A 25,786-nucleotide genomic window follows, 5' to 3' on the forward strand; every position below is an offset into this window, starting at 1 on the left:
AAACATTGACCCAACCTTACATTCCAGGAATAAATCCCACTTAATTCTGTTTGCTAATGTTTTGTTGAGGATTTTTGCATCTATGTTCATTAGAGATATTGGCTTATAATTTTTTTTTTGTAGTGTCTTTTTCTGATTTTGGAATCAGCATAATGGCTGACCTCAAAATATGAAATAAAAAAACTGGGGTAGCAATAATAAAGAAGGCTTCCTGTCTCTTTAATTTTTTGAAAAAGTTTGAAAAGATGTGTTAATTCTTCTTTGAATGGTAAAATTACCCTGTAAAAGCATCTGGTCCAAGACTTCTGTTTGTTGAGAATTTTTTAATTACTAATTCGATTTTGTTAGTAGTTATCAGTCTGTTCAGATTTTCTCTTCCTTTTCGATTCAGTCTTAGAAAATTGTATATTTCTAGGAATTTATCCATTTCTTCCAAGTTTTCCAATCTGTTGGCATATACTTGTAGTATTTTTTTTTTTATAATCTTTTGTATTTCTGTGGTGTCAGTTGTCAATCCTCTTTCATTTCTGATTTTATTTATTTGGGACCTCTCTCTGTTTTTCTGAATGAGTCTGCTTAAAGGTTTTCCAATTTTATTAACTTTCAAAGAACCAAATCTTGGTTTCAGTGATCTTTTATATTTTTAAAAACTCCATTTCATTTATTTCCACTCTGATCTTTATTATTTCTATTCTTTTACTCATTTTGTATTTTGTTGTTCTTTTTCTAGTTCCTTTAGTATGAGATTAGTTTGTTTATTTGAGGTTTTCTTTTTTTCTCTATGAATTTCTATCTTAAAACTGCATTGGTTTTGTTTCATAGATTTGGGGTCATTGTGTTTTCATTTTCACTTTTTTCAGGGTATATTTTGATATCTTCCTTGTTCTCATTGTTAACCATTCATTGTTTAGTACATATTATTTAGTTTCCATGTGTTTGTGTGTTTTCTAGTTTTTTCTTATAATTGATTTCTAGTTTTATACCATTGTAATCAGAAAGGATGGTTGATATGACTTGAATCTTCTTAAATTTACTGAGACTTGTTTTGTGCCCTAACATGTGGTCTATCCTAGAAAGTATCTGGTGTGCACTTGAAAAGAATGTATATTCTGCTACTTTGGGTTGAAATGCTCTGAAAATATTAATTAAATCAATCTGGTCCAGTGGTTCTCAACCTTCTGGCTCTTTAAATACAGTTCCTCATGTTGTGACCCAACCATAAAACTATTTTCATTGCTACTTCATAACTGTAATGTTGCTACTGTTATGAATTGTAATGTAAATATCTGATATGCAAGATGGTCTTAGGTGACCCCTGTGAAAGGGTCGTTCGTCCGCCTAAGGGGTCGCGACCCACAGGTTGAGAACCGCTGATCTGGTCTAATGTGTCATTTAAGGCCGCTGTTTCCTTATTGATTTTCTGCCCGGATGATCTATCCTTTGACATCAATGGGTGTTAAAGTCCCCTACTATTACTGTTTTACTGTCAATCTCTTTATGTCTGCTAATATTTCCTTTGTATGTTAAGTGCTCCTATGTTGGTTATGTAAATGTTTACAAGGGTTATATTCTCTCGTTGAATTGATCCTCTTTTCATTATGTAATGTCCTTCTTTGTCTCTTGTTATAGTTTTTGTTTTAAAGTCTATTTTGTCTGATATAAGTATTGCTACCCCAGCTTTTGAAAATTCCCATTTGCTTAAAATGCCTTTTCCCATCCCTTTATTTTAAGTTTCTGTGTGTCTTTTGCTCTGAAGTGGATTTCTTGAAGGCTGCATATGTATGACCCTTGTTTTCTCATCCATTCAGCCACCCACTGTCTTTTTTTTTCAATCCTCACCTGAGGATATTTTCCCATTCTTCTAGATAGAATGGAAGAGAGGTTGGGGGAAGAGAGAGAGAGAGAGAGAGAGAGAGAGAAACATTGAGGTGAGAGAGACACATCGATTGTTGCCTCACACACATGCCGGGGATCAAGCCTGCAACCAAGGTATGTGCCCTTGTCTCGGAATCAAACCTGCAACCGTTTGGTGTCAGATGCTCTAACCACTGAGCAACTGGCCAAGGCCACCCATTGTCTTTTGGTTTGGAGCATTTAATCTATTTACATTTAAAGGGTTTATTGATAGGTATGTAGTTATTGCTATTTTGTTTTCTGATTCTATTTTGTTTTCATTGTTCTTTCTCTTTTTTTTTGTTCTCTCTTTTTTTTTAAATATATTTTTATTGATTTCAGAGAGGAAGGGAGAGGGAGAGAGAGCTAGAAATATCAATGATGGGAGAGAATAATTGACTGGCTGCCTCCTGCATGTGACCCACCAGGGATGGAGCCACAATCCAGGCATGTGCCCTGACGCAAATTGAACCGTGATCTCCTGGTTCATAGATCAATGTTCAACCGCTGAGCCACGCCGGCCGGGCTAGTTCTCTCTCTTTTTAAAAAAAACACAAAAACACATTTCTCTTGCTCTCTTGTATGCTGATGACTTCCTATAGTGTGTTGGAATTCCTTTCTCTCTGTTTCTTGTATGTCACCTTCAGATTTATGATGACCATATTTCTCATTTATACCAACTATGTTTACAGCAGACTATTTTAAGTTGATGTTCACTTAAGTTTGAACACATCCTAAAATCACTACAATTTTTACTCAACTGCTCCAAGTTTGTTTTTGTCTTCTTTTTTACTACTATTATGTGTTTGTGTTTATGTGTATCCCTTGACTTACTGTTGTAATTATACAGGATCTTTCTACTTTTGCCTTTTAATCTTTGTATTAGTTTTAGTGTTGGTTATCTGCTGCTTTTATTATGTATTTGCCTTTGTCAGTAAGAATTATTTTCTTTGCCATATTTTCATATTCATAGTTTTGATCTTTATTCTCCTCCTCTTCCGTTTTTTTTTTTTTTTCTTCCTCATAGACATCCCTTTAACATTCTTGTAATACTGGTTTGGTGTTGATGAAGTTCTTCAGCTTTTACTTGTCTGGAAAAGTCTTTATCTCTCCTTCAGTTCCAAATGATAGCCTTGCTGAGTAGAGTAATCTTGGTTGTAGGTCCTTACTATTCATCACTTTGAATATTTCATGCCAATCCCTTCTGGCCTGCAAAGTTTCTATTAAAAAATCAACTGACAGTCTTAGGAAAGCTTCCTTGTAGGTAACTAGCTGGTTTTCTCTTGCTACTTTTAACATTCTCTTTGTCTTTAACCTTTGGTATTTTAATTATGATGTGTCATGGTGTGGGCCTCTTTGGGTTCATCCTGTTTGGCACTCTCACTGCTTCCTGGACTTGTAAGTCTATTTCCTTCATTAGGTTAGGGAAGTTTTCAGTCATTATTTTTCAAATAGGTTATTTATTTATTTACTTTTAATTGTCTAAAGTTTTACATATGTCTCCTTTTCCCCCAATTGCCCCCCCGCAGCCATTCCCACCCCAGGCAAGCCCCCACCACCCCAGTGTCTGTGTCCATTGGTTATGATAATATGCATGCAAACAAGTCCTTTGGTTGCTCTCTCACCACCCCCCACCTCCCCTGCCATTTGTCTCTGGATCTATTTTTGTTCATCAAATTATGTTGATCATTATATCCCACATATGAGTGAGATCATGTGATATTTATCTTTCTCCGACTGGCTTATTTCGCTTAGCATAATGCTCTCCAGTTCCATCCATGCTGTTGCAAATGGTAAAAGTTCCTTCTTTTTTATAGTGGTGTAGTATTCCATTGTGTAGATGTACCATAGTTTTTTAATCCACTCATCTACTGATGGGCACTTAGGCTGTTTCCAAATCTTAGCTATTGTAAATTGTGCTGCTATGTACATAGGGGTGCATATATCCTTTCTGATTGGTGTTTCTGGTTTCTTGGGATATAGTCCTAGAAGTGGGATTACTGGGTCAAATGGGAGTTCCATTTTTAACTTTTTGAGGAAACTCCATACTGCCTTCCACAGTGGCCGCACCAATCTGCATTCCCACCAGCAGTTTTCTCCACATCCATGCCAGCACTTGTCATTTGTTGATTTGTTGATGATAGCCATTCTGACAGGTGTGAGATGGTACCACATTGTTGTTTTGATTTGCATCTCTCGGATGATTAGTGACTTTGAGCATGTTTTCAGATGTCGCTGTGCTGTCATATGAGGTCAGTTGCCACTCACTTTGTGCATGGGGCTCCTTAGCAAGAGGCATGGGTGTGCTGTGGCCAGGGGCTGCTCGTTGGGCATTGTGGTCCTTGGGACGATCTCAGAAAGTGTCGTGTTGTGGGCTGAGGCGGCTGCTTGTGTGAAACAGGCTGGGACCTGGTTAGAGAGTTTGGTGGGGAGGGTCTCAGTTACCACCTGGGTGGGGGAACATTGTTAACCAGGTGAATAGAGACATAGAGACTCAGATTTGGTGCCCTTCTGCACCTGCTGGCTGGGGCAGGGTGGGCCCAACAGGAAGCAATGGAGCCTGCCAGCAATTCTATTCCCGAGAGAGCTGTTCTTTTAGCTCTCGTCCTGAATCCAGACAATTCGGTTCCTCCTGGTATGTCCTTGGCATTTTTCAGGCTGCTGTCCCTTCATTGGAGCTTAGGAGAGTGCTTATGAGTAAGTGACTCTCCTAAATCCACAGCAGCCCTCCCTCTTCCCTGGACAGAGTCCCCACTAATTTTGACAGCCATGTGCTGTAGGAACTCCTCTGCCCAGCATGGTGCTTTGGACTGGGAGTTCGTTTGGGGGCTGGGACCCCTCACTTTTCAGGGGGCACCTCCATAGCCAAGATATCCTTCCTGATTCTTACATGCCACACAGAGGTGTGGAACCAGCATGTTTTGAGTCTTCACCCCTCTACCAGTCCAGTGTGGTTTCTTCTTTATGTCCTCAGCTATAGGAGTTCCATTCAGCTAGTCTTCAGGTGGTTCCCAAGGGTGGTTGTTCTATAATTTAGTTGTCATTTTGATGTGGTTATGGGAGGAAGTGAGCACAGCATCTGCCTATTCCACTATTTTGACTGGAAGTCCTAAAATTAAATTTAAAATACCATTTCCTCCATTGCATAGGCCACATTCCAAGTCTCAATAGCTACATGTGGCTACCATTTTGGATAACTCAGATATGGGATATGCCTATTATTGCTGAAAGTTCTATGGGACAGTGTTATTCTGGAGCATTCTTATTTAACTTTTTCATTTTGTACCTGAATTAAAATGATCTTTGCAATGCTTATACTTCATTTTCAGATTAAAGAGATATTTTCTTAAAAATTGTTTGAACAGCCCTGATTGTGCTCTCTAAATACCATTTACCACTAGAAGAAACCAGGCATTTTTCAGAAATTACTGATTCCAGTTCTAGAGAAAGAATGTACAAGATAATCTGGACATTGAATTATATCAGAAAGCTACTAAATACTACTGGGGTCACAGCAAAAAGACTCAGTAGCTAAAGATGGGATGTTGAGCATCAATAAGAATAACCATGGAAGACTGAACCACATTGCATAAGCAAAAATTCATGATTCCATAAACAGTAAAGCACTAACAAGTTTTAAAAACTTCGCAGTCCCTTAGGAAGCTTATAAGGAAACAATTCTTCGTTCTGAGAACAGTTAAGCAAAGGGGAAGAGTCCAGCATTTATCTGTCTTTCTTTTATGAGCTGTCTTTTGGAGCAGTCATAAATAGCTGAGGAGGAAACATTTCTGTCTCCAGAAGCATTCTAGCTAGTCAATAAAGAAGAAAGAAACTAATTGGAGTATTGCATTTTGAAAACCTTTTTGAAATAATGGATTAAGCAGATGATCATCAATGTCTGCTAACATCAGAGAGAGAGAGAGAACCAGGCAGCTGGGCCGCCTGCTGTATGAACATGCACCTTTAAAGTCAAATTACTAGTAACCTGAATAGGACCAAGCCTCAGGATCTAGCAGCTGGGTGTCCGGGTTGCAGGGGTGAAGAGCATGGTCAGTGATGCCACCGGGGTGAAGCCAGCAAATCCAGACTCTGGGACACTTATGGGGTAAAGAAGAGAAACACAGGCAAGCGGGAGCCTACAGATTAAAAGACATTCAAGAGCCATAGCAACCAAAGGCAACAAGTAGATCCTGATGTAAACAAATCAATCACAAAAGAGAGAAAAGTGGCAGAGGGGAAAACTGGAGAAAATTAAACACACAGTATATTAAGCAATTGTTGTAGATTTTTAAAGTGTATTACAGTTATGTCTTTTGTAAAGATTTCTTATCTTTCAGAGACATTTATTGAAATTACAGATAAAATGACATAATGCTGAGATTTACTCAAAATAATCCTGAGAGAAGGCAGGAGGTGAGTGAGGGGCGGTCACCAGGTGTTGGTGATCGTATGGCTGGGTTTACTGTGTGTGTGTGAAATTTTTCATAACCAAAACGTCATCTCTTTGATTTAGTCTCTGTCTCCCCTAGGTCCATCCTATGATCTTTTAAAAGAAATTTTGCATTTTCCTTGACAAGTGGAGGGGTTAGGAATGAATATTCTGAGGGAAAACTCAGAAAATATCTGGGGCTGTTTAACTAGAAATCTTAGCAGCAAGATTTCCTCAATGGCAACCAGATCCCAGAGTCTTGCTATCTGCTGAGGTTTCCTCCCTCCTCAGGGTGTCCTATCAAACAGACTGTCATTCAAATAACATAAAAATTACATTATTCCAGAAATTTGCAGGTCAACCAAGAGGGGCTTTGATGTGCAAGGGGAAGTTTCTCCTCCTCTCCCTCCTCCTCCCCTTTTATTCTTCTTTACAAAAACATAAGAAACTTCTGGATGAGTAACTGGTGTTGTCCTCTGGGCGACCTCCTCTGCCTCTCCTCAGCTTGCAAGGTGAGTCAGGGTCAGCAGCTCGAGCCTCAGGCTGGAAGGAGGCTTCTCCCATTGGTCGGCTTCTGGGCACAGGTGAGCACCGTTTTCTAAGAATGGGTCTTTCAAAGAGGATAAAAGGCCTCAGCACACAAGAAACTCAGCACATGACTTTCTCTCTTACAGTTTCTTCCAGGAAGCCTGGCTTCCTCTCTGGCTCCTACGAGGTAAACTACATTGCATGGTGAACAGGGCTTTGGGATTATCCCCGAGGAGTAAACAGGGTTTGGGGTGCTGGCACTTTTCAGTTACACATCTGCAGACAGTCTCCTGGTCTCTCTCCAGGATGGTGGCAGACTGCTGGTTGTCACCCTCCCCAACCCGTCCTCTCCACTTTCCAGTGTGGAGACTGCCCACGTGAAGACTGCATTTCCTAACCTCTCTTGCAGTTTGGAGTGACAAATGGGCTGGAAAGAGCAATACCAGTACCAATCTGGACCTTGTCCTAGGAAAAGAGGCTGAGTGCCATGTGGTGAGAACAGAGTGCCACCTCTGACTGTGACATGAGAACTTACTTGTACTTTGTATAAGCCACGATAACTTGGAATCTCTTTGTGTGGCAACTTACCCTGTCTCTTAACAGGGATGGTGTCAACCACTGGTCGTTAGTACCAATTTAACACCAACAGGAATCCCCAATTTGGGATGCAGTGAAGGAGAAAACTTTATTCAGTGCAAACAGATCAATTGTAACACAGCAAGGCTGTGGATCAGCATGGCTCTGGAACAGCTCAGTACTGAAGCTGCACACCTGCGAGGTGACTCCCGGGGGAGGAGACGCCTTACCAAGCTAGACAGCTCTGCTCCACTTCACTCCGGTGTACTCAGCCCAGCTCCAGCCAGGGAAACCCCATCTTTACCTTTCTGTGAAGAGGGAAAGTGCGCTCCCTGAGCCTGAGGGGAGCTCACATATAGAGAGAAATCTCTACCCAAGTCCCTCACTGGTTTGTTCTCATACAAAGGAGGACTCCAAATCCTCACAGTTTGATTGGTCCGAAAAGCACTGTCCTGATTGGTCAGGATGGAGCTCTGATTGGTCAGTGAAGAAACTGATGGGAATATAGCTCTAATTGGATGGGGAGAGCCTCAGTCCTTTTGGTTGAAATGGGGTTCTAGGAACTCCTTTGTAAAGGCTGGCTTAGATGGCAGGAGCACAGTGCAGGCAGGCGGGCCAGGTTGGGAGACTGGCAGCTTAGAGCAGGGTTCTCCCTGTAGTGTGTTTACACAGAGACCCTTTTTTAGGGAGAGTAAACTTTTTTAAATTTGAGACCAGTAAGCCACCAGGAGCCCTTCTTAGTAGGTATCTTCTTTCTCAAGGTCCACAGTGGCTACCTTCACCACTGAGCACAACTCTTCCTTGGGCAACTCTAAGCACAACTGTGTTTCCAAGAACCTGATGGTAGATCCTCTCCATCACCTTCTTGCCTCAATTTGATTCTGTGATGTTGTGCAATGCAGTCGTGTTGATGATGTGTCTGTGCATGGCTATAGATTTAAGAATCATTTTTTGAGGCAAAAATTCCTCAATTGAGCACTTCACACCATTGTCTCTTAAAAGTCAGATGCCAGTGAGGGTGTGGAAACACTTACTGTTCCTATTTTTCAGGCCCTACTCCTATTTTTCCAAGTCCCTAGAGTTTGCATCTTTATGGTTCTTCTTTGTGTTAACATGAGAAACATTCAAACCTGTAAAGAATTTTTGTGATTTTATCTGAGCCAAGCTGTCCATAATTGCAAGGAAGCAGAATCTCAACATATTGAGATAATGCTCACGTATTTTTATAAATTACCATCAAAGGAGGAGATGTTTCCCATCTGCAGGCGGGAGAATTAGCAAGCCACTGAAGAAAACACCATGAAAAATACTACTGTATTTTTATCAAGAGACTACTGGATACCCACCTCTTATGATGCATATTCTCAATTATCCTGAGCATCTTCATTCTATCATTCTTCTCAGGGAACTTCTCAATATTGGAAACACACTTGATGTGATTGTGCATCTGTTCTTGTAACTGCCATTGATCTAGTTTTATATTCAGTGGTGAAAACAAATGTATCCACTAAAAGAACTTCATTATCATACAAGGTAACCAGATTTTTGAAATGCTGTATCTGCTTTCTTATGTCTTGTTTTGTCTTTCATGTAATGAAAGCACCATTAATAGAGTTGGTGTTGGAAACATTTTTATTTGCGGTGATCTTGTCTGCTTTTGCTACTGCACCTTGTTAGGACCAAATGTCAAAGATGGCTAAGTTTTCAGTAGAGATGGGTCTGGTCCATCTCCTGCACACTCGGAGCAACCTTTGGCTACATGCCACCTGTTATTTCACCATTCTGGATATATTGGAATAGAAAGCAACATACATACAAAAACAATTAAATGGAACCAAGAAAGAAGATTTATTTTTATGTACAGATTCCATAAAGATTGTACAGAAATGCACATGGTCCAAGCCAGGCAGTCCCATTTACAGCACTGTGTGTGTTTTTTTAATGTAGTTACATGCTGTGATTATAGCTTTTTAAACTATGAAACCCCTGAGAGATTGTACCTTCTAGCTGACAGGACACCAACCTGCCAGCCTCCTCCAGGCAGAGCAACTGGCCAGCCTCCCCTGCACCAGCAGAGCAGCACCCAGCCTGACCCCCACACCTCCCTGCACCAGCGGAGCAGCAGCTGGCCTGGTCCCCTCCACCCCAAGAGCAGAGCACCTGCCCCACCCCACCACCCTGACATGGGCCCAGCCTGGACACAGGGTCCTGCTGCCCTGAACCAGCACACCTGACCTGGTGCCCCTGAACGACTGGCCCCATGGCCCTGAGGTGCTGCCACCAGCCCCAACACCCTCAGTTGCATGGACCTGTCATCGTGTCCTTCCTTGTGCCCCTGGTCAAATGGCCCCATGCCTGACACCAGCCAGAGGACACAACCTGATGCCCCTACACATGGATCTGCCATAGAGATGATGTGCCTAACCCGATGTCACCAGAAGATCGGATGCACCACTGCCACCCAGTGGGACCAGTCACCTCTGAATAGATGGACCCACTGCAAACCCACCCCCACACCCAGCTCCCCAGACTGCCAGACTGGGAAGACAAAGAAACAACCCCCAAATGAAAGAAAATGAGAAATCACCAGAAAAGGAACTAAATGAAATGGAGGCAAGTAATTTGTCAGATAAAGAATTCAAAGTAATGGTTGTAAGGATGCTCAAATATCTGACTGTGAATTATAAGGAACTGAAGGAGAACTACACCAACATGAGTAAGAATCAAGAGGAAATGAAGAGTGACATAGCTGCAATAAAGAACACCTGGAAGGTTGCAACAGTAGACTAGAAGCTGAGGACCAATCAGCGAGTTAGAAGACAAGGTAGGAAAAAACACCCAGTCAGAGCAGTAATTGGAAATTAAAAGATAAAAAGAGTAGGAGGAGAATGTAAGGGAGCTTTGGGACAACATAAAACAAAACAACATAGCCGAAACCGGTTTGGCTCAGAGGATAGAGCGTCAGCCTGCGGACTGAAAGGTCCCAGGTACGATTCCGGTCAAGGGCATGTACCTGGGCTGCAGGCACATCCCCAGTAGGAGATGTGCAGGAGGCGGCGGATCGATGTTTCTCTCTCATCGATGTTTCTAACTCTCTCTATCTCTCTCCTTTCCTCTCTGTAAAAAATCAATAAAATATATTAAAAAAAACAAAAACAAAAACAAAACAACATTTGCATAAGAGAGGTACTAGAATGAGAAGAAGCTGAACTAGGAATAGAGACCCTGTTTGAAGAAATAATAAGAAAAATAATTTTTCCTGACGTGGTAAAGAAAAAAGTCACACAACTCCAGGAAGCACAGGCAATCCCAATTAAGATGAACCCAAATAAACCCAGACAAACACACGTCATCATTAAAATGCAAACGTTAAAGACAAAGAAAGAAGGTTTAAGGGCAACAGCTGGAGAGAAACCAAGATGGCGGCATAGGTAAACACCGGAAATTGCTGCCTCCCACAACAACTTCAAAAATACAACTAAAAGACAAAACGGACATCATCCAGAACCACAGGAAGGCTGGCTGAGTGGAAATTCTACAACTAGAAGGAAAGAGAAAAGCACACTGAGATTCAGAGGAGGTGCGGACGTAAAGTGCAGAGGTATGGAGGCACACACGGCAAGGGCTGGCAACTGAGGACTCGGTTGTCTTTTTGAATCAGAGGGAGTCACAAGCCCCCGACTGCTCTGAACTCCAGTTCCGGGAAGTCTCTGGGGACCCAGACTCATAAGGGGAGAAACTGGACTGTTTGGCAGTGGGCAGAACTCGGAACTCGAGGGCGGCTTTCTCTCCGAGGTGCTTGCAGCGATTACCGGGACACTGAGACCCAGGACCTCTTAGGGCAGGACTGAGGATCAGCCATAGCTGTTTGCTCCGCCCTGTTGATCCCCTGAGACCCCGCCCCACCCAAGCTGTGGCAGAGGCTTTTGCATATGAGTGCCCTGGCCCTTTGCAATCTGAAAAGTACCTAACAAACTGCAGCTGGGCCAGACAGACCCAGAACTTCCAAGAGAAGGCCCAAGGCCCCAAAGCAGCTTGCATTGCTTCAGAGCTGGGCCTCATCTGGGCACCTCCAAACCCCCCCAAAAAGGAAGGGGAATCTGCAGATCTCTTTGCAGCTCCTGCTGGATAGCCTCAGGCAGAGGCTAAATTAGCACCTCCTTAGAGATCCAAGAGCCAGTGTGCCCAGTGGTCAGAGTGGGACCATCCAGATTACAACTCCTCAGATCCATAAGGGACACACTCAGGGGGCAGACTCAATGAGCACCAAAGCCCCACTGAAGCAAGTCTTGACTCATAAGGATGTCTTCAGCACAGTTCTCCCACCATAGACACAGCTGATTCTCACAGCCAATGGGCCTGGAGGTCAATTCCTCCCAGTGATACCTACAACAATCAAGGCTTAACTACAACAAGACTGTGCACAAAGCCCACAAGGGGGTGCACCAAGAGTGTCCACCTCAGGTAATTGGGGAGGCTGAGCCACTGGGCCCTATAGGACACCTAGCACAGAAAGCCACTCTACCAACACAGGGAAGCATAAAAAATGCCAAGACAAAAAAACAGGTCACAAATGACAAAAATAGAGGAAAGCAAACTACTGGATATAGAGTTCAAATCCATGGTTATAAGGTTTTTCAAAAATTTTCTAGAAACCGCTGATAAATTTAGTGAGACCCTGGAGGAGATGAGAAAAGACCAACTAGAAATTAAGCATACACTGACTGAAATAAAGAATAATATACAGAGATCCAACAGCAGACTAGAGGATCTCAAGAATCAAGTCAAAGATTTAAAATACGAAGAAGCAAAATATACCCAACCAGAAAAGCAAAATGAAAAAAGAATCCAAAAATATGAAGATAGTGTAAGGAGCCTCTGGGACAGCTTCAAGCGTACCAACATCTGAATTATAGGGGTGCCAGAAGAAGAGAGAGGGCAAGATATTGAAAACCTATTTGAAGAAATAATGACAGAAAACTTCCCCTACCTGGTGAAACAAATAGACTTACAAGTCCAGGAACCGTAGAGAACCCCAAACAAAAGGAATCCAAAGAGGACCACACCAAGACACATCATAATTAAAATGCCAAGAGCAAAAGACAAAGAGAGAATCTTAAAAGCAGCAAGAGAAAGAAAATCAGTTACCTACAAGGGAGTACCCATATGACTGTCAGCTGATTTCTCAACAGAAACTTTGCAGGCCAGAAGGGAGTGGCAAGAAATATTCAAAGTGATGAATGCCAAGAACCTACAACCAAGATGACTTTATCCAGCAAAGCTATCATTCAAAATTGAAGGTCAGATAAAGAGCTTCACAGATAAGAAAAAGCTAAAGGAGTTCATCACCACCAAACCAGTATTATATGAAATGCTGAAAGGTATTCTTTAAAAAGAGGAAGAAGAAAAAGGTAAAGATAAAAATTATGAACAGCAAATACATATCTATCAACAAGTGAATCTAAAAATCAAGTGAATAAAAAATCTGATGAACAGAGTAAACTGGTGAATATAATAGAACCAGGGGCATAGAAAGGGAGTGGACTGACAATTCTTGGGGGGAAATGGGTGTGGGGGTGCAGGAAAGAGACTGGACAAAAATCATACACCTATGGATGAGGACAGTGGGAGGGGTAAGGGCAGAGGATGGGGTGGGAACCAGGTGGATGAGAGCTATGGGGGGAAAAAGAGGAACAACTCTAATAATCTGAACAATAAAGATTTAATTTAAAAAAATAGACAAAGAAAGAATCTTAAAGGCTACAAGGGAAACAAGGAAGCTCCCATTAGACTATCAGCTGAGTTCTCAATAGAAACACTTCAGGCCAGAAAGGAGTTGCATGAAGTACAGAAAAGCAAGGGACTGAATCCAAGAATACTCTATTCAGCAAGGTTATCATTCAAAATTGAAGGTGAAATTAGGAGCTTTGTAGAGCCCAAAAAAGGCTAAAAGAGTTTATTACCACCAAGCCAGCAATGCAAAAAATGCTAAAGGGACTGTTGTAAAAAGAAGCAGAAGGAGAAAGGGGGCGGGGGGGATATAGGCATAAAGAATAAAAATGGTTGCCCAGCCGGGTGTGGCTCAGCAGTTGAGCGTTGACCCAGGAACCAAGGGGTCGCCGGTTCTATTCCTGGTCAGGGCATATGCCCAGGTTGCGGGCTCGATCCCCCCAGAACCACAGGAAGGCTGGCTGAGTGGAAATTCTACAACTAGAAGGAAAGAGAAAAGCATACTGAGACTCAGAGGAGGTGTGGTGTGGAAGTAAAATACAGAGGTACAGAGGCGCATGTGGAGAGGGCTGGCGGCTGAGGACATGGTTGTCTTTTTCAATCGGTAGGGAGTCTCAAGCTCTGAGCTCCAGTTCTGGGTGAGTCTCTGGGGACCCAGACTCATACAGGAGAAACTGGACTGTCTGGCATCAGTCGGAACTCGAGGGCGGCTTTCTCTCGGAGGTGCTTGCAGCGATTGCCAGGACACTGAGAAGCAGGGCCTCTGAGGGCAGCCATAGCTGCTTGCTCCACCCTGTTGATCCCCTGGGACCCCCGCCCCGCCCAAGCTGTGTGCTGGCTTTTGCATATGAAAGGCCTGGCCCTTTGCAATCTGAAAATTACCTAACAAACTTGCAGCTGGCCCAAGGCCCACGGCAACTTGCATTGCTTCACAGCTGAGCTCCTGCTGGGTAGCCTCAGGCAGAGGCTAGATTAGCACTTCCTTAGAGATCCAGGAGCCAGTGTGCCTGGTGGTCAGAGTGGGACCATCCAGATTGCAGCTCCTTGGATCCATAAAGGACACACTCAGGGGGCAGACTCAGTGACCACCAAAGCCCCACTGAAGCAAGTCTTGCCCTGGAGGGGTGTCTCTAGCACAGAAGTTCTCCCACTGCAGACACAGCTGATTCTCACAGCCAATGGGCCTGGAGGTCAATTCCTCCCAGTGATACCTACAACAATCAAGGCTTAACTACAACAAGACTGTGCACAAAGCCCACAAGGGGGTGCACCAAGAGTGTCCACCTCAGGTAATTGGGGAGGCTGAGCCACTGGGCCCTATAGGACACCTAGCACAGAAAGCCACTCTATCAACACAGGGAAGCATAAAAAATGCAGAGACAAAGAAACAGGACACAAATGACATAAATGGAGGAAAGCAAACTATTGGATATAGAATTCAAAACCACACTTTCAAGGTTTTTCAAGAGCTTTCTAGAAACTGCCAATAAATTTAGTAAGACCCTCAAAAAGTCTGGTGAGACCGCCAATAAATGTAGTGAGACCCTCAAGGAATCTAGTGAGACCCTCAAGGTTATGAAAAAGGACCAACTAGAAATTAAGCATATACTGACTGAAATAAAGGATATTATACAGACTCCCAACAGCAGACCAGAGGGTCATAAGAATCAAGTCAAAGATTTGAAATACGAAGAAGCAAAAAACACCCAACCGGAAAAGCAAAATGAAAAAAAGAATCCAAAAATATGAAGATAATGTAAGGAGCCTCTGGGACAGCTTCAAGCATACCAACATCTGAATTATAGGGGTGCCAGAAGAAGAGAGAGGGCAAGATATTGAAAACCTATTTGAAGAAATAATGACAGAAAACTTCCCCTACCTGGTGAAACAAATAGACTAACAAGTCCAGGAACCGTAGAGAACCCCAAACAAAAGGAATCCAAAGAGGACCACACCAAGACACATCATAATTAAAATGCCAAGAGCAAAAGACAAAGAGAGAATCTTAAAAGCAGCAAGAGAAAGAAAATCAGTTACCTACAAGGGAGTACCCATATGACTGTCAGCTGATTTCTCAACAGAAACTTTGCAGGCCAGAAGGGAGTGGCAAGAAATATTCAAAGTGATGAATGCCAAGAACCTACAACCAAGATGACTTTATCCAGCAAAGCTATCATTCAAAATTGAAGGTCAGATAAAGAGCTTCACAGATAAGAAAAAGCTAAAGGAGTTCATCACCACCAAACCAGTATTATATGAAATGCTGAAAGGTATTCTTTAAAAAGAGGAAGAAGAAAAAGGTAAAGATAAAAATTATGAACAGCAAATACATATCTATCAACAAGTGAATCTAAAAATCAAGTGAATAAAAAATCTGATGAACAGAGTAAACTGGTGAATATAATAGAACCAGGGGCATAGAAAGGGAGTGGACTGACAATTCTTGGGGGGGAAAGGGGTGTGGGGGATGCGGGAAGAGACCAGACAAAAATCGTGCACCTATGGATGAGGACAGTGGGGGAGGGAGGTGGTGAGGGCGGGGAGTGAGTGAGAACCAGGTGGAGGGGAGCTATGGGGGGAAAAAAGAGGAACAACTATAATAATCTGAACAATAAAGATTTAATTTTAAAAAAAAAGAAGAAAAAAAGAAAAAATATATGTAGGGTAGCTGAATGGATAAGAAAACATGAACCATATATATGCTGTTTACAAGAGACCCACCTCAGAACAAAGGACTCACAGAGAATGAAAGTGAAGAAATGGAAAAAAATTCCAATGGAAATGAAAAAAGCTGGGATAGCAATACTCATATCTGACAAAATAGACCTCAAAGTGAAGCCCATAACAAGAGATATGGAATGCCACTTCATAAACTAAAGGGATCGATACAATAAGAGGATATAACCCTGGTAAACATACATGCTCGCAGTATAAGAGCACCTAAATACATTAAAAACTTCTGGAGGACTCACAGGGAGAGATCGACAGCAATGCAGCCATAGTAGGGTGGTGTGAATGAGAACGCGTACAAGAAGAGAAGCTCAGTTCAAGGGCCCTGAAACCCGAACACTCACACAGGCTCTAAAGACACACGTTCTTTCAACTGGGAGGGGAGACACACGTTCTTTCAACTGGGAGGGGAGACACGAACCAAGAGGGTTCTGGAAGCTTCATGGGATTTTCTGCTCTGAAGAAAAGCCAGACACTGTTGCAGCATGTGAGCACCCCTTCCAGCCCAACACCCTGACCACAGTCTGACCTACTAGCCCCAAACCGCTGTCTGGAGGCATGAGGAAGCCTAGCAGCCAAAGCTGACTCTTGTGCAGGGGGGACACCTGGGGTGGGGGCAAGAAGCAGCCGTGCTCAGGAGCTGAGACAGTACAGAAAGGGCCGAGAAATGGACTCATCAGGAGGCAGCCCCTGGTGAGGGGATGACACTGTACTGGCCTCTTGCCCATAAGCTTGTTGGCTAAAGGAGCCAATGAGCTCCTCCCCCGCCCCACCCCACAGGGCAGGATGGAGGTTTGGATCTAATTCAAAGACCCTGATGGGCCACAATCCCCAAAGGTACAGCAGAGGACTCACGAGTCCCAAATGTCAACCACACTGAAGGTGTGCTCTTGTCCTCCCGCCTGGGGCTGAGCAAGAAGAGCAAGGACAGCCTGTCAGTCCTGCCTGTCATTCACCTGCTCTGCTCCCACCTCACCCTCCTTCAGACACATTCCCTCCCACCTCCCTCCCTCTCTGCTCACGGATGGGTGGGTGGGAAACTCATTCTGGTGGCCTTGGTCTGTCATAGGTATTACACGAGCCTGGGTAACCAGATTCTATAGCATAGGTCACCAGAGCTCTGCACTCAGACGCAGGGAGCCCCGGTTACATATGAAGGTATCTTATTCCAATTTGGCTACCAGTGAAAAATAAATTCAATTCAAATTGGCTTAAAAAACAAAGAATGTGGGGCAGGGTGTGTGTAGGGGTGGGGGGGGGGGGGCGTGAGAAGAGGAGGTGCACCTGCTCAAGGGCTCCACTAGCTCATTAAGACTCACTCTTTCTCTTCTCTCTTTTTTAAGATTTTAAAATAGATGTTTAGAGAGAATGGAAGGGAGAGGGCGAGAGAGAGAGAGAGAGAGAGAGAAACATCCATGTGAGAGTAAAACATCAATCAGCTGCCTCCTCCATGCCTCCTACCAGAGATCGGGCCTGGGTATGTGCCCAAGAGAGTCCAAGCCTGGGTATGTGCCCTGGGTATGTGCCCTGGGTATGTGATGTTATTTTAGCTAATAAGCCCCATTTATTATTTATTATTCAAATAGTTGATGTCACTCTAACTAAGATTGGTAGATCCCAGATGGCTCTGGTAACCACCAACACACAATATAAAAAAATGCCTTCCAATTCCATAGAGTAGCTCAATCTTTTAAAGAACATTTTCAGATTATGGCCTCCCTTTATATTCATAGTCATCCTAGATTAGAGCTGACAAGATAGGCATTCTTATTCCCATTTCACTGACTGAGTAAGTAAGGTTATGAGGAAGTAAAATGAGAAGTCAATTAAGAGTCAGGTGTTTGGGTTACTAGCAGCAGATGACCTTGGTTCACAGCTTGGACTCTCTTGGGCACCTCCAGGCCCAGCACAAGTAGCAGCCATCTGCAGATTGCTTTGTAACTTATACTTGTGGCCCCTAACAGAAGACAGGCAGCGGCTGACCTTGGCTTGCCCCTCCTGGGAGGCCCCAAAGCCAGCACACCCAGTGGAGAGTTTCAGAACATGTCAAAGCACTACTCAACCACCTCCACAAGGGACACAATCCAGAGGCTGACTCAGCAGTCACCAGAACCCAGCTGAAGTAAGTCCTGCTCCATGGGGTGGGCCTTTGCACAGCTGATTCTCCAGAGTGGTTGGTCTCAGCCAGTCTTTGCAGGCAATAGGCCTGGGGGTAAATCCCTCCCATTGACGTGCCAACAGCAATCAAAGCTCAACTACAATAGGAGAGTGTACACAACCCACATAGGTGGAGAGGGCACACCTGGAGTGCCCAGCTTAGGTGGTCAAGGAGGCTGTGCCACTGGATCTGACAGAACACTACTCCATAAGGCCACTCTACCAAGCCCAAGAGATGTAGAATCTCTGCCTAACACATAGAAACAAACACAGGGAGGCGGCCAAAATGTGGAGACAAAGAAACATGTCCCACATGAAATAACAGAACAAAACTTCAGATAAAGGAATAAACAAAATGGAGGTGAGCAATCTACTAAATGCAGAGTTCAAAACACTGGTTATAAGGATGCTCCATGAACTTAGTGAGAATTTCAACAGCATAAAGGGCATGAAAACCATAGAAAAGAACCAGTCAGAAATAAAGGATACACTAACTAAAGTGAATAATAATTTACAGGGAATCAACAGTGGCCCCAACTAAACAGCTGGCACGCTTTCTGTGGCCTTTTGGCAGGACACAGGCAATGGTTGACTTTGCACCTCCCAGGAGGTCCCAGAGCCAGTGCACCTGGTGGACAGCTTCAGACCACACCAGATTATAACTCTACACATCCACAAGCAACAGACTCAGTGAGCACCAAAGCCCAACTGAAGCAAGTCCTGATCCATAGGGGTGTCTCCTGCACAACAGCTCTTCCACTGTAGTCACAGCTTGTCTTGGAGGTCAATTCTTCACAGTGACACCAACAGCAATCAAGGCTCAACTACAACAGGACAGTGCACACAGCTCCACAGGGGCTCACCTAGAGTGCCCCGCTCAGGTGACTGGAGAGGCTGAGCTGCTAGGCCATACAGGACACCTTCTACACAAGGCCACTCTACCAATTTTTGGAGACATATCAGCTCTACCTAATACATAGAAAAAAACACAAGGAAGCAGCCAAAATGTGGAGACAAAGAAACATGTCACAAATAAAAGAACAGAAGAAATCCCCAGAAAAAGAACTAAATGAAATGGATACAAGCAAACTACTAGATACAGAGTTCTAAACAATGGCTATAAGGATGCTCAAGGAACTTAATGAGAGCTTCTGGAACTTAGTGAGAACATCAGAGACATGAAAAAGGACCAGTCAGAAATGAAGGATCCACTAACTGAAATGAAGAATAATTTATGGGGAATCAACAGTAGAGTACAGGATGCAGAGAATCAAATCAGTGAATTGGAATATGAGAAAGCAAAAAAAAAAAAACAAACCCAAAAAAACAACAACAACAACAAAGAAACACCCAATCAGAAGAACAACAACAACAAAAATAATCCAAAAATATGAAGATAGTGTAAGGAGCCTCTGGGGCAACTTTAAGTGTACTAACATTTGCATCATGGGTTACTGGAAGGAGACGAGAGGGAGCAAGGAATTAAAAACCTATGTGAAAAAAATAATGACAGGAAACTTCCCCTACATGGTGAAAGAAATAGACATACAAATACAGGAAGCACAAAGAGTCCCAAACAAGAGGAACCCAAAGAGACCCACACCAAGACACATCATAATTAAAATGCCAAGAGCAAAAGACAAAGAGAGAATCTTTTTTAAAAATATATATTTCATTGATTTTTTTACAGAGAAGAAGGGAGAGGGATAGAGAGTTAGAAACATCGATGAGAGAGAAAAATCAATTCAGCTGCCCCCTGCACACTCCCTACTGGGGATATGTCCGCAACCAAGGCACATGCCCTTGACCAGAATCGATCCTGGGACCCTTGAGTCCGCAGGCTGACACTCTATCCACTGAGCCAAACTGGTTAGAGCAAAGAGAGAATCTTAAAAGCAGCAGGAGAAATGCAGTTAGTTACCCACAAGGGAACACCCATACTACTGTCAGCTGATTTCTCAACAGAAACTTTGCAGGCTAGAAGGGAGGGGCAAGAAATATTCAAAGTGATGAAAAACAAGGACCTGGAACCAAGATTATTCTACCCAGCAAAACTCTCATTTAGAATTGAAGGTCAGATAAAGAGTTTCACAGAAAAGAGAGAACTATCTAAGCCAGCGGTTCTCAACCTGTGGGTCAAGACCCTTTTGGGGGTTGAACGACCCTTTCACAGGGGTTGCCTAAGACCATCGGAAAACACATATTTTCAATGGTCTTAGGAACTGAGACACCGCTCCTCTGTCCGTCTCCAGGTGGGTCCGCCCACATGCAGATACACCCACACACGAGTACCCAGCATGATGACATCATCACGCCAACCCAAATACAGGTTTATGTGACAGGGTTGGCGCCATAATGTACTTATGCGGACCAGTCACACATGTGTAGAGAGCAGCTACTGTGTAGAAATCAGCTGCTGTGTTAAAAGCAGCTACTTTGTTAAAAGCAACTACTGTTTTGAAAGCAGCAGTATTGGAGGTAAAACGACACTTCATGAATTATAATTACTGGGTAAATGTAAAATCATGTACTGTAAAATCATCAACTACTGCAAAAAAAAGATATCTGTACCATGGGAACATAATCTGGATGCTGATCGGTCTTTTTATATTCAGCTATGGTTGATGTGAATACTGCCCCCTTGTGATAGTAACAGGTGTGTAAAAAAAACACAGAGAATGGTAAATCATAGGAAACTTTAATGTACTGTATGGACTGAACTATGGCATGTATGATCTTTTGTATTATTAAAGCTATTGTTATATATTATTTTCATTAACAAACCATCCCATGACAATGGATCATGTAGAGAAGAATGTTTTTTTCTGTTTTTATTATTATTATTATTATTTATTGCTTAAAGTATTACAAAGAGTATTACATATGTCTCCTTTTTTTCCCCCCGCCCTTGATAATCCCCTGGCCTCCCCTACCCCCAAGTGTCTTATGTCCATTGGTTATGCTTATATGCATGCATACAAGTCCTTCGGTTAACCTCTTACCCCCCTACCCCCAACCCTCCTGGCCTTCCCGCTGTAGTTTGACAGTCTGTTTGAGGCAGCTCTGCCTCTGTATCTATTTTTGTTCATAAGTTTATAATGGTCTTTATTATCCATGGGTGAGTGAGATCATGTGGTGTTTTTCCTTCATTGACTGGCTTATTTCACTTAGCATAATGCTCTCCAGTTCCATCCATGCTGTTCCAAATGGTAAGAATTCCTTCTTTTTTACAGCAGCATAGTATTCCATCGTGTAGATGTACCACCGTTTTCTAATCCATTCATCTACTGATGGGCACTTAGGCTGTTTCCAGATCTTTGCTATGGTGAATTGTGCTGCTATGAACATAGGGGTGCATATATCATTTCTGATTGGTGTTTCTGTTTTCTTGGGATATATTCCTAGAAGTCGGATCACGGGGTCAAATGGGAGTTCCAGTTTTAGTTTTTTGAGGAAGCTCCATACTGTCTTCCATAGTGGCTGCACCAGTCTGCATTCCCACCAGCAGTGCACGAGTGTTCCTTTTTCTCCACATCCTCTCCAGCACTTGTTGTTTGTGGATTTGTTGATGATAGCCATTCTGACAGGTGTGAGATGGTACCTCATTGTTGTTTTGATTTGGGTGTCTCCGATGATTACTGACTTTGAGCATGTTTTCATATGTCTCTTGGCTTTCTGAATGTCCTCTTTTGAAAGGTGTCTATTTAGGTCCTTTGCCCATTTTTTGATTGGATGGTTTATCTTCCGTTTGTTAAGTTGTATGAGTTCCCTTTGAATGTTGGAGATTAAACCCTTATCGGTGATAACATTGGCAAATATGTTCTCCCATGCAGTGGGCTTTCTTGTTGTTTTGTTGATGGTTTCTTTTGCATGCAGAAGCTTTTTATTTTGATGTAGTCCCATTTGTTTATTCTCTCTTTAGTTTCCAATGCCCTAGCAGCTGTATCGGTGAGGAAATTGCTTCGGCATATGTCTGAGATTTTGTTGCCTTTGGATTCTTCTAGTATTTTTATGGTTTCCCATCGTACATTTAAGTCCTTTATCCATTTTGAGTTTATTTTTGTGTATGGTGTAAGTTGGTGGTCTAGTTTCATTTTTTTGCATATATCTGTCCAATTTTCCCAACACCATTTATTGAAGAGACTATCTTGACTCCATTGTATGTTCTTGCCTCCTTTGTCAAATATTAATTGAGCATATTGGTTGGGGCCGATTTCTGGGTTCTCTATTCTATTCCATTGATCTATATGTCTGTTCTTGTGCCAGTACCAGGCAGTTTTGAGAACAGTGGCTTTGTAATACAGCTTGATATCTGGCATTGAGATCCCACCTACTTTGTTCTTTCTCAGGATCACTGCAGCTATTCGGGGTCTTTTTTTTTTCCAGATGAATTTTTGGAGAGTTTGTTCTAGGTCTGTGAAATATGCCGTTGGTATTATAATGGGAAATGCGTTGAATTTATAGATTGCTTTGGGTAGTATGGACATTTTAATGATGTTGATTCTACCAATCCATGAACATAGTATGTTCTTCCATCTGTTTATGTCTTCCTCTATCTCTTTTTTCAACGTCCTGTAGTTTTCTGAGTAGAGGTCTTTTGCCTCTTTAGTTAAGTTTATTCCTAGGTATCTTAATTTTTTTGATGCGATGGTAAATGGGATTGTTTTTTTAGTCTCTCTTTCTGTAAGTTCACTATTGGTGTATAGAAATGCCATAGATTTCTTGGCATTAATTTTGTATCCTGCTACATTGCCGAATTCATTTATTAATTCTAATAGTTTTTTGATGGAGTCTTTAGGGTTTTTTATGTATAATATCATCTGCAAATAAGGACAGCTTTACTTCTTCTTCTCCAATTTGGATGCCTTTTATTTCTTCTTCTTGTCTAATTGCAATGGCTAATACTTCCAGTACTATATCGAACAGGAGTGGTGAGAGTGGGCATCCCTGTCTTGTTCCTGTCCTTAGGGGAAATGGTGTTAGTTTTTGTCCATTGAGTATGATGTTGGCTGTGGGTTTGTCATATATGGCTTTTATTATGTTGAGGTATGATCCTTCTATTCCCATCTTGCTGAGAGTTTTTATCAAAAATGGGTGTTGGATTTTGTCAAATGCTTTTTCTGCATCAATTGCTATGATTATGTGGTTTTTTCTTTCAATTTGTTTATGTGATGTATCACGTTTATTGATTTTCGGATATTGTACCATCCTTGCATCCTCGGGATAAATCCTACTTGCTCATGGTGTATGATCTTTCTGATGTACTGCTGGATCTGTTTTGCTAAGATTTTGTTGAGGATTTTGGCATCTATGTTCATGAGGGATATTGGCCTGTCATTCTCTTTCATTGTGTTGTCTTTATCTGGTTTTGGTATTAGGTTGATGCTGGCTTCATAGAATGAGCCTGGAAGTGTTCCTTCCTCTTGGATTTTTTGTAGTAATCTGAGGAGGATAGGTTTTAGTTCTTCCTTGAATGTTTGGTAAAACACCCTGTGAAGCCGTCTGGTCATGGGCTTTTGTTTGCTGGAAGCTTCCTGATGACTGCTTCAATTTCTTCCATAGTTATTGGCCTGTGGAGATTTTTAGATTCTTCCTGATTGAGTTTTGGAATGTTGTATTTTTCTAGGAATATGTCTATTTCCTCCAGGTTGTCTAGTTTGTTGGAATAGAGTTGTCCATAGTATTGTTTAACAATCATTTGTATTTCTGTGGGATCTGTTGTTATTTCGCCTCTATCATTTCTGATTTTGTTTATTTGAGTCCTCTCTCTTTGCTTCTTGGTGAGCCTGGCTAGAGGTTCATCAATCTTGTTTATCCTTTCAAAGAACCAGCTCTTGGTTTCATTGATTTTCTCTATCGTTTTTTTGGTCTCTATGTCATTTATTTCTGCTCTAATCTTTATTATCTCCTTCCTTCTGCTCACTCTGGGCTTTTCTTCTTGCTCTCTTTCTAATTCTTTGAGTTGTAGAGTTAGATGATTTACTATCATTTTTTCTTGTTTTTTTGAGATAGGCTTATAGAGCTATAAACTTCCCTCTCAGGACAGCTTTCATTGTGTCCCATAGGTTTTGAATTGCTGTGTTTTCATTGTCATTAGTTTCCAGGATGTTTTTAATTCCTTCTTTGATCTCATTGTTAACCCAATCAATATTTAATAACATGCTATTCAGCTTCCAAGTGTTTGAGTATTTTGGTTTGTTTTTATTGTAGTTTATTTCTAATATTATGCCATAGTGGTCTGAGAAGATGCTTGGTATGATTTCAATCTTCTTGAATTTGGGGAGACTTTGCTTGTGACCCAATATGTGGTCTATTTTTGAATATGTCCCATGAGCCCTTGAGAAGAATGTATATTCCGTGGCTTTGGGGTGAAGTGTTCTGAAGATGTCAATTAAGTCCATCTGATCTAGTGAGTCATTTAGGATTGCTGTTTCTTTGCTGTTTGTTTGTCTAGAGGATTTATCCAGTGATGTCAGCGGTGTATTAAAGTCCCCTACTATGATTGTATTGTTGTCGATCTCTCCTTTGATATCTTCCAGGAGTTTTTTATGTATTTGGGTGCTCCTGCATTGGGTGCATATATGTTTATCAGAGTTATATCTTTTTGTTGTATTGATCCCTTTAGTATTATGAAGTGGCCTTCCTTATCTCTTGTTATGGCCTTCACTTTGAGGTCTATTTTGTCAGATATAAGTATTGCTACCCCAGCTTTTTTTTCATTTCCATTTGCCTGAAAGATATTTTTCCATCCCTTCACTTTCAGTCTGTGTGAGTCCCTTCTTCTGAGGTGGGTCTCTTGTAGACAGCAAATGTATGGGTCATGTTTTATTATCCATTCAGCCACTCGATGTCTTTTGATTGGAGCATTTAGTCCATTTACATTTAAAGTTATTATTGAAAGGTACTTGTTTGTAGCCATTTCTTTTTTTGTGTGGCTGTTTTCTTTCTGAGCTTTTTATTTCTTCTTTTTACACCAGTCCCTTTAGCATTTCTTGCATTGCTGGCTCGGTGGTGATAAACTCCTATAGCCTTTTTTTGTCTGTGAAGCTTCTTATTTCCCCTTCAATTTTGAATGATAGCCTTGCTGGATAGAGTATTCTTGGATTCAGTCCTTTGCTTTGCATCACTTTGTAAATTTCTGTCCATTTTTTTCTGGCCTGATGTGTTTCTGTTGAGAAATCGTTTGATAATCTAATGGGAGATCCCTTGTATGTAACGTTCCGTCTCTCTCTTGCAGCCTTTAAGATTCTCTCTTTGTCCTGAACATTTGCCATGGTAATTATGATGTGTCTTGGTGTGGGTCTTTTTGAGTTCACCTTGTTTGGGACTCTCTGTGCTTGTGTGACTTTTTTCTTCCCCACCTCAGGGAAGTTTTCTGATATTATTTCTTCAAATAGGTTTTCTAACCCTTGGTCCTCTTTCTGTTGTTCTAGCACCACCCCTATTATTTGTATGTTGTTTCGTTTCATGTTGTCCCATAGCTCCCTTAGGCTCTCCTCCTGTCTTTTAATTTCTTTCTCCAATTGCTGTTCAGTTTGGGTGTGTTTTGTTTCCCTGTCTTGTAATTCGCTAATTTGGTCCTCCACTTCTCCTAGTCTACTGTTGAAACTTGCAATGGTGTTTTTTTATTGCAGCTATATCACTCTTCATTTCTTCTTGGTTCTTACATAATTTATTGATTTTTTTCATCTCTTTCTTCTTGCTTCTTGAATAAGTTGTTGATTTTTTCCTCCATCCGGTTTA

The 25,786-nt window shown here is 42.0% G+C and overlaps 1 pseudogene; it reads left to right on the top strand.

The window, feature by feature from the left end:
* Positions 1 to 5,939: 5,939 nt before the first annotated feature.
* On the top strand, positions 5,940 to 9,254 carry LOC139022432 (phosphatidylinositol-glycan biosynthesis class F protein-like; annotated as a pseudogene).
* Positions 9,255 to 25,786: the final 16,532 nt, after the last annotated feature.

This window comes from Myotis yumanensis, unplaced genomic scaffold (assembly GCF_028538775.1).
Source record: "Myotis yumanensis isolate MYYU_CA2020_CCGP unplaced genomic scaffold, mMyoYum1.0.hap1 SCAF_14, whole genome shotgun sequence".
NCBI lineage: Eukaryota > Metazoa > Chordata > Mammalia > Chiroptera > Vespertilionidae > Myotis > Myotis yumanensis.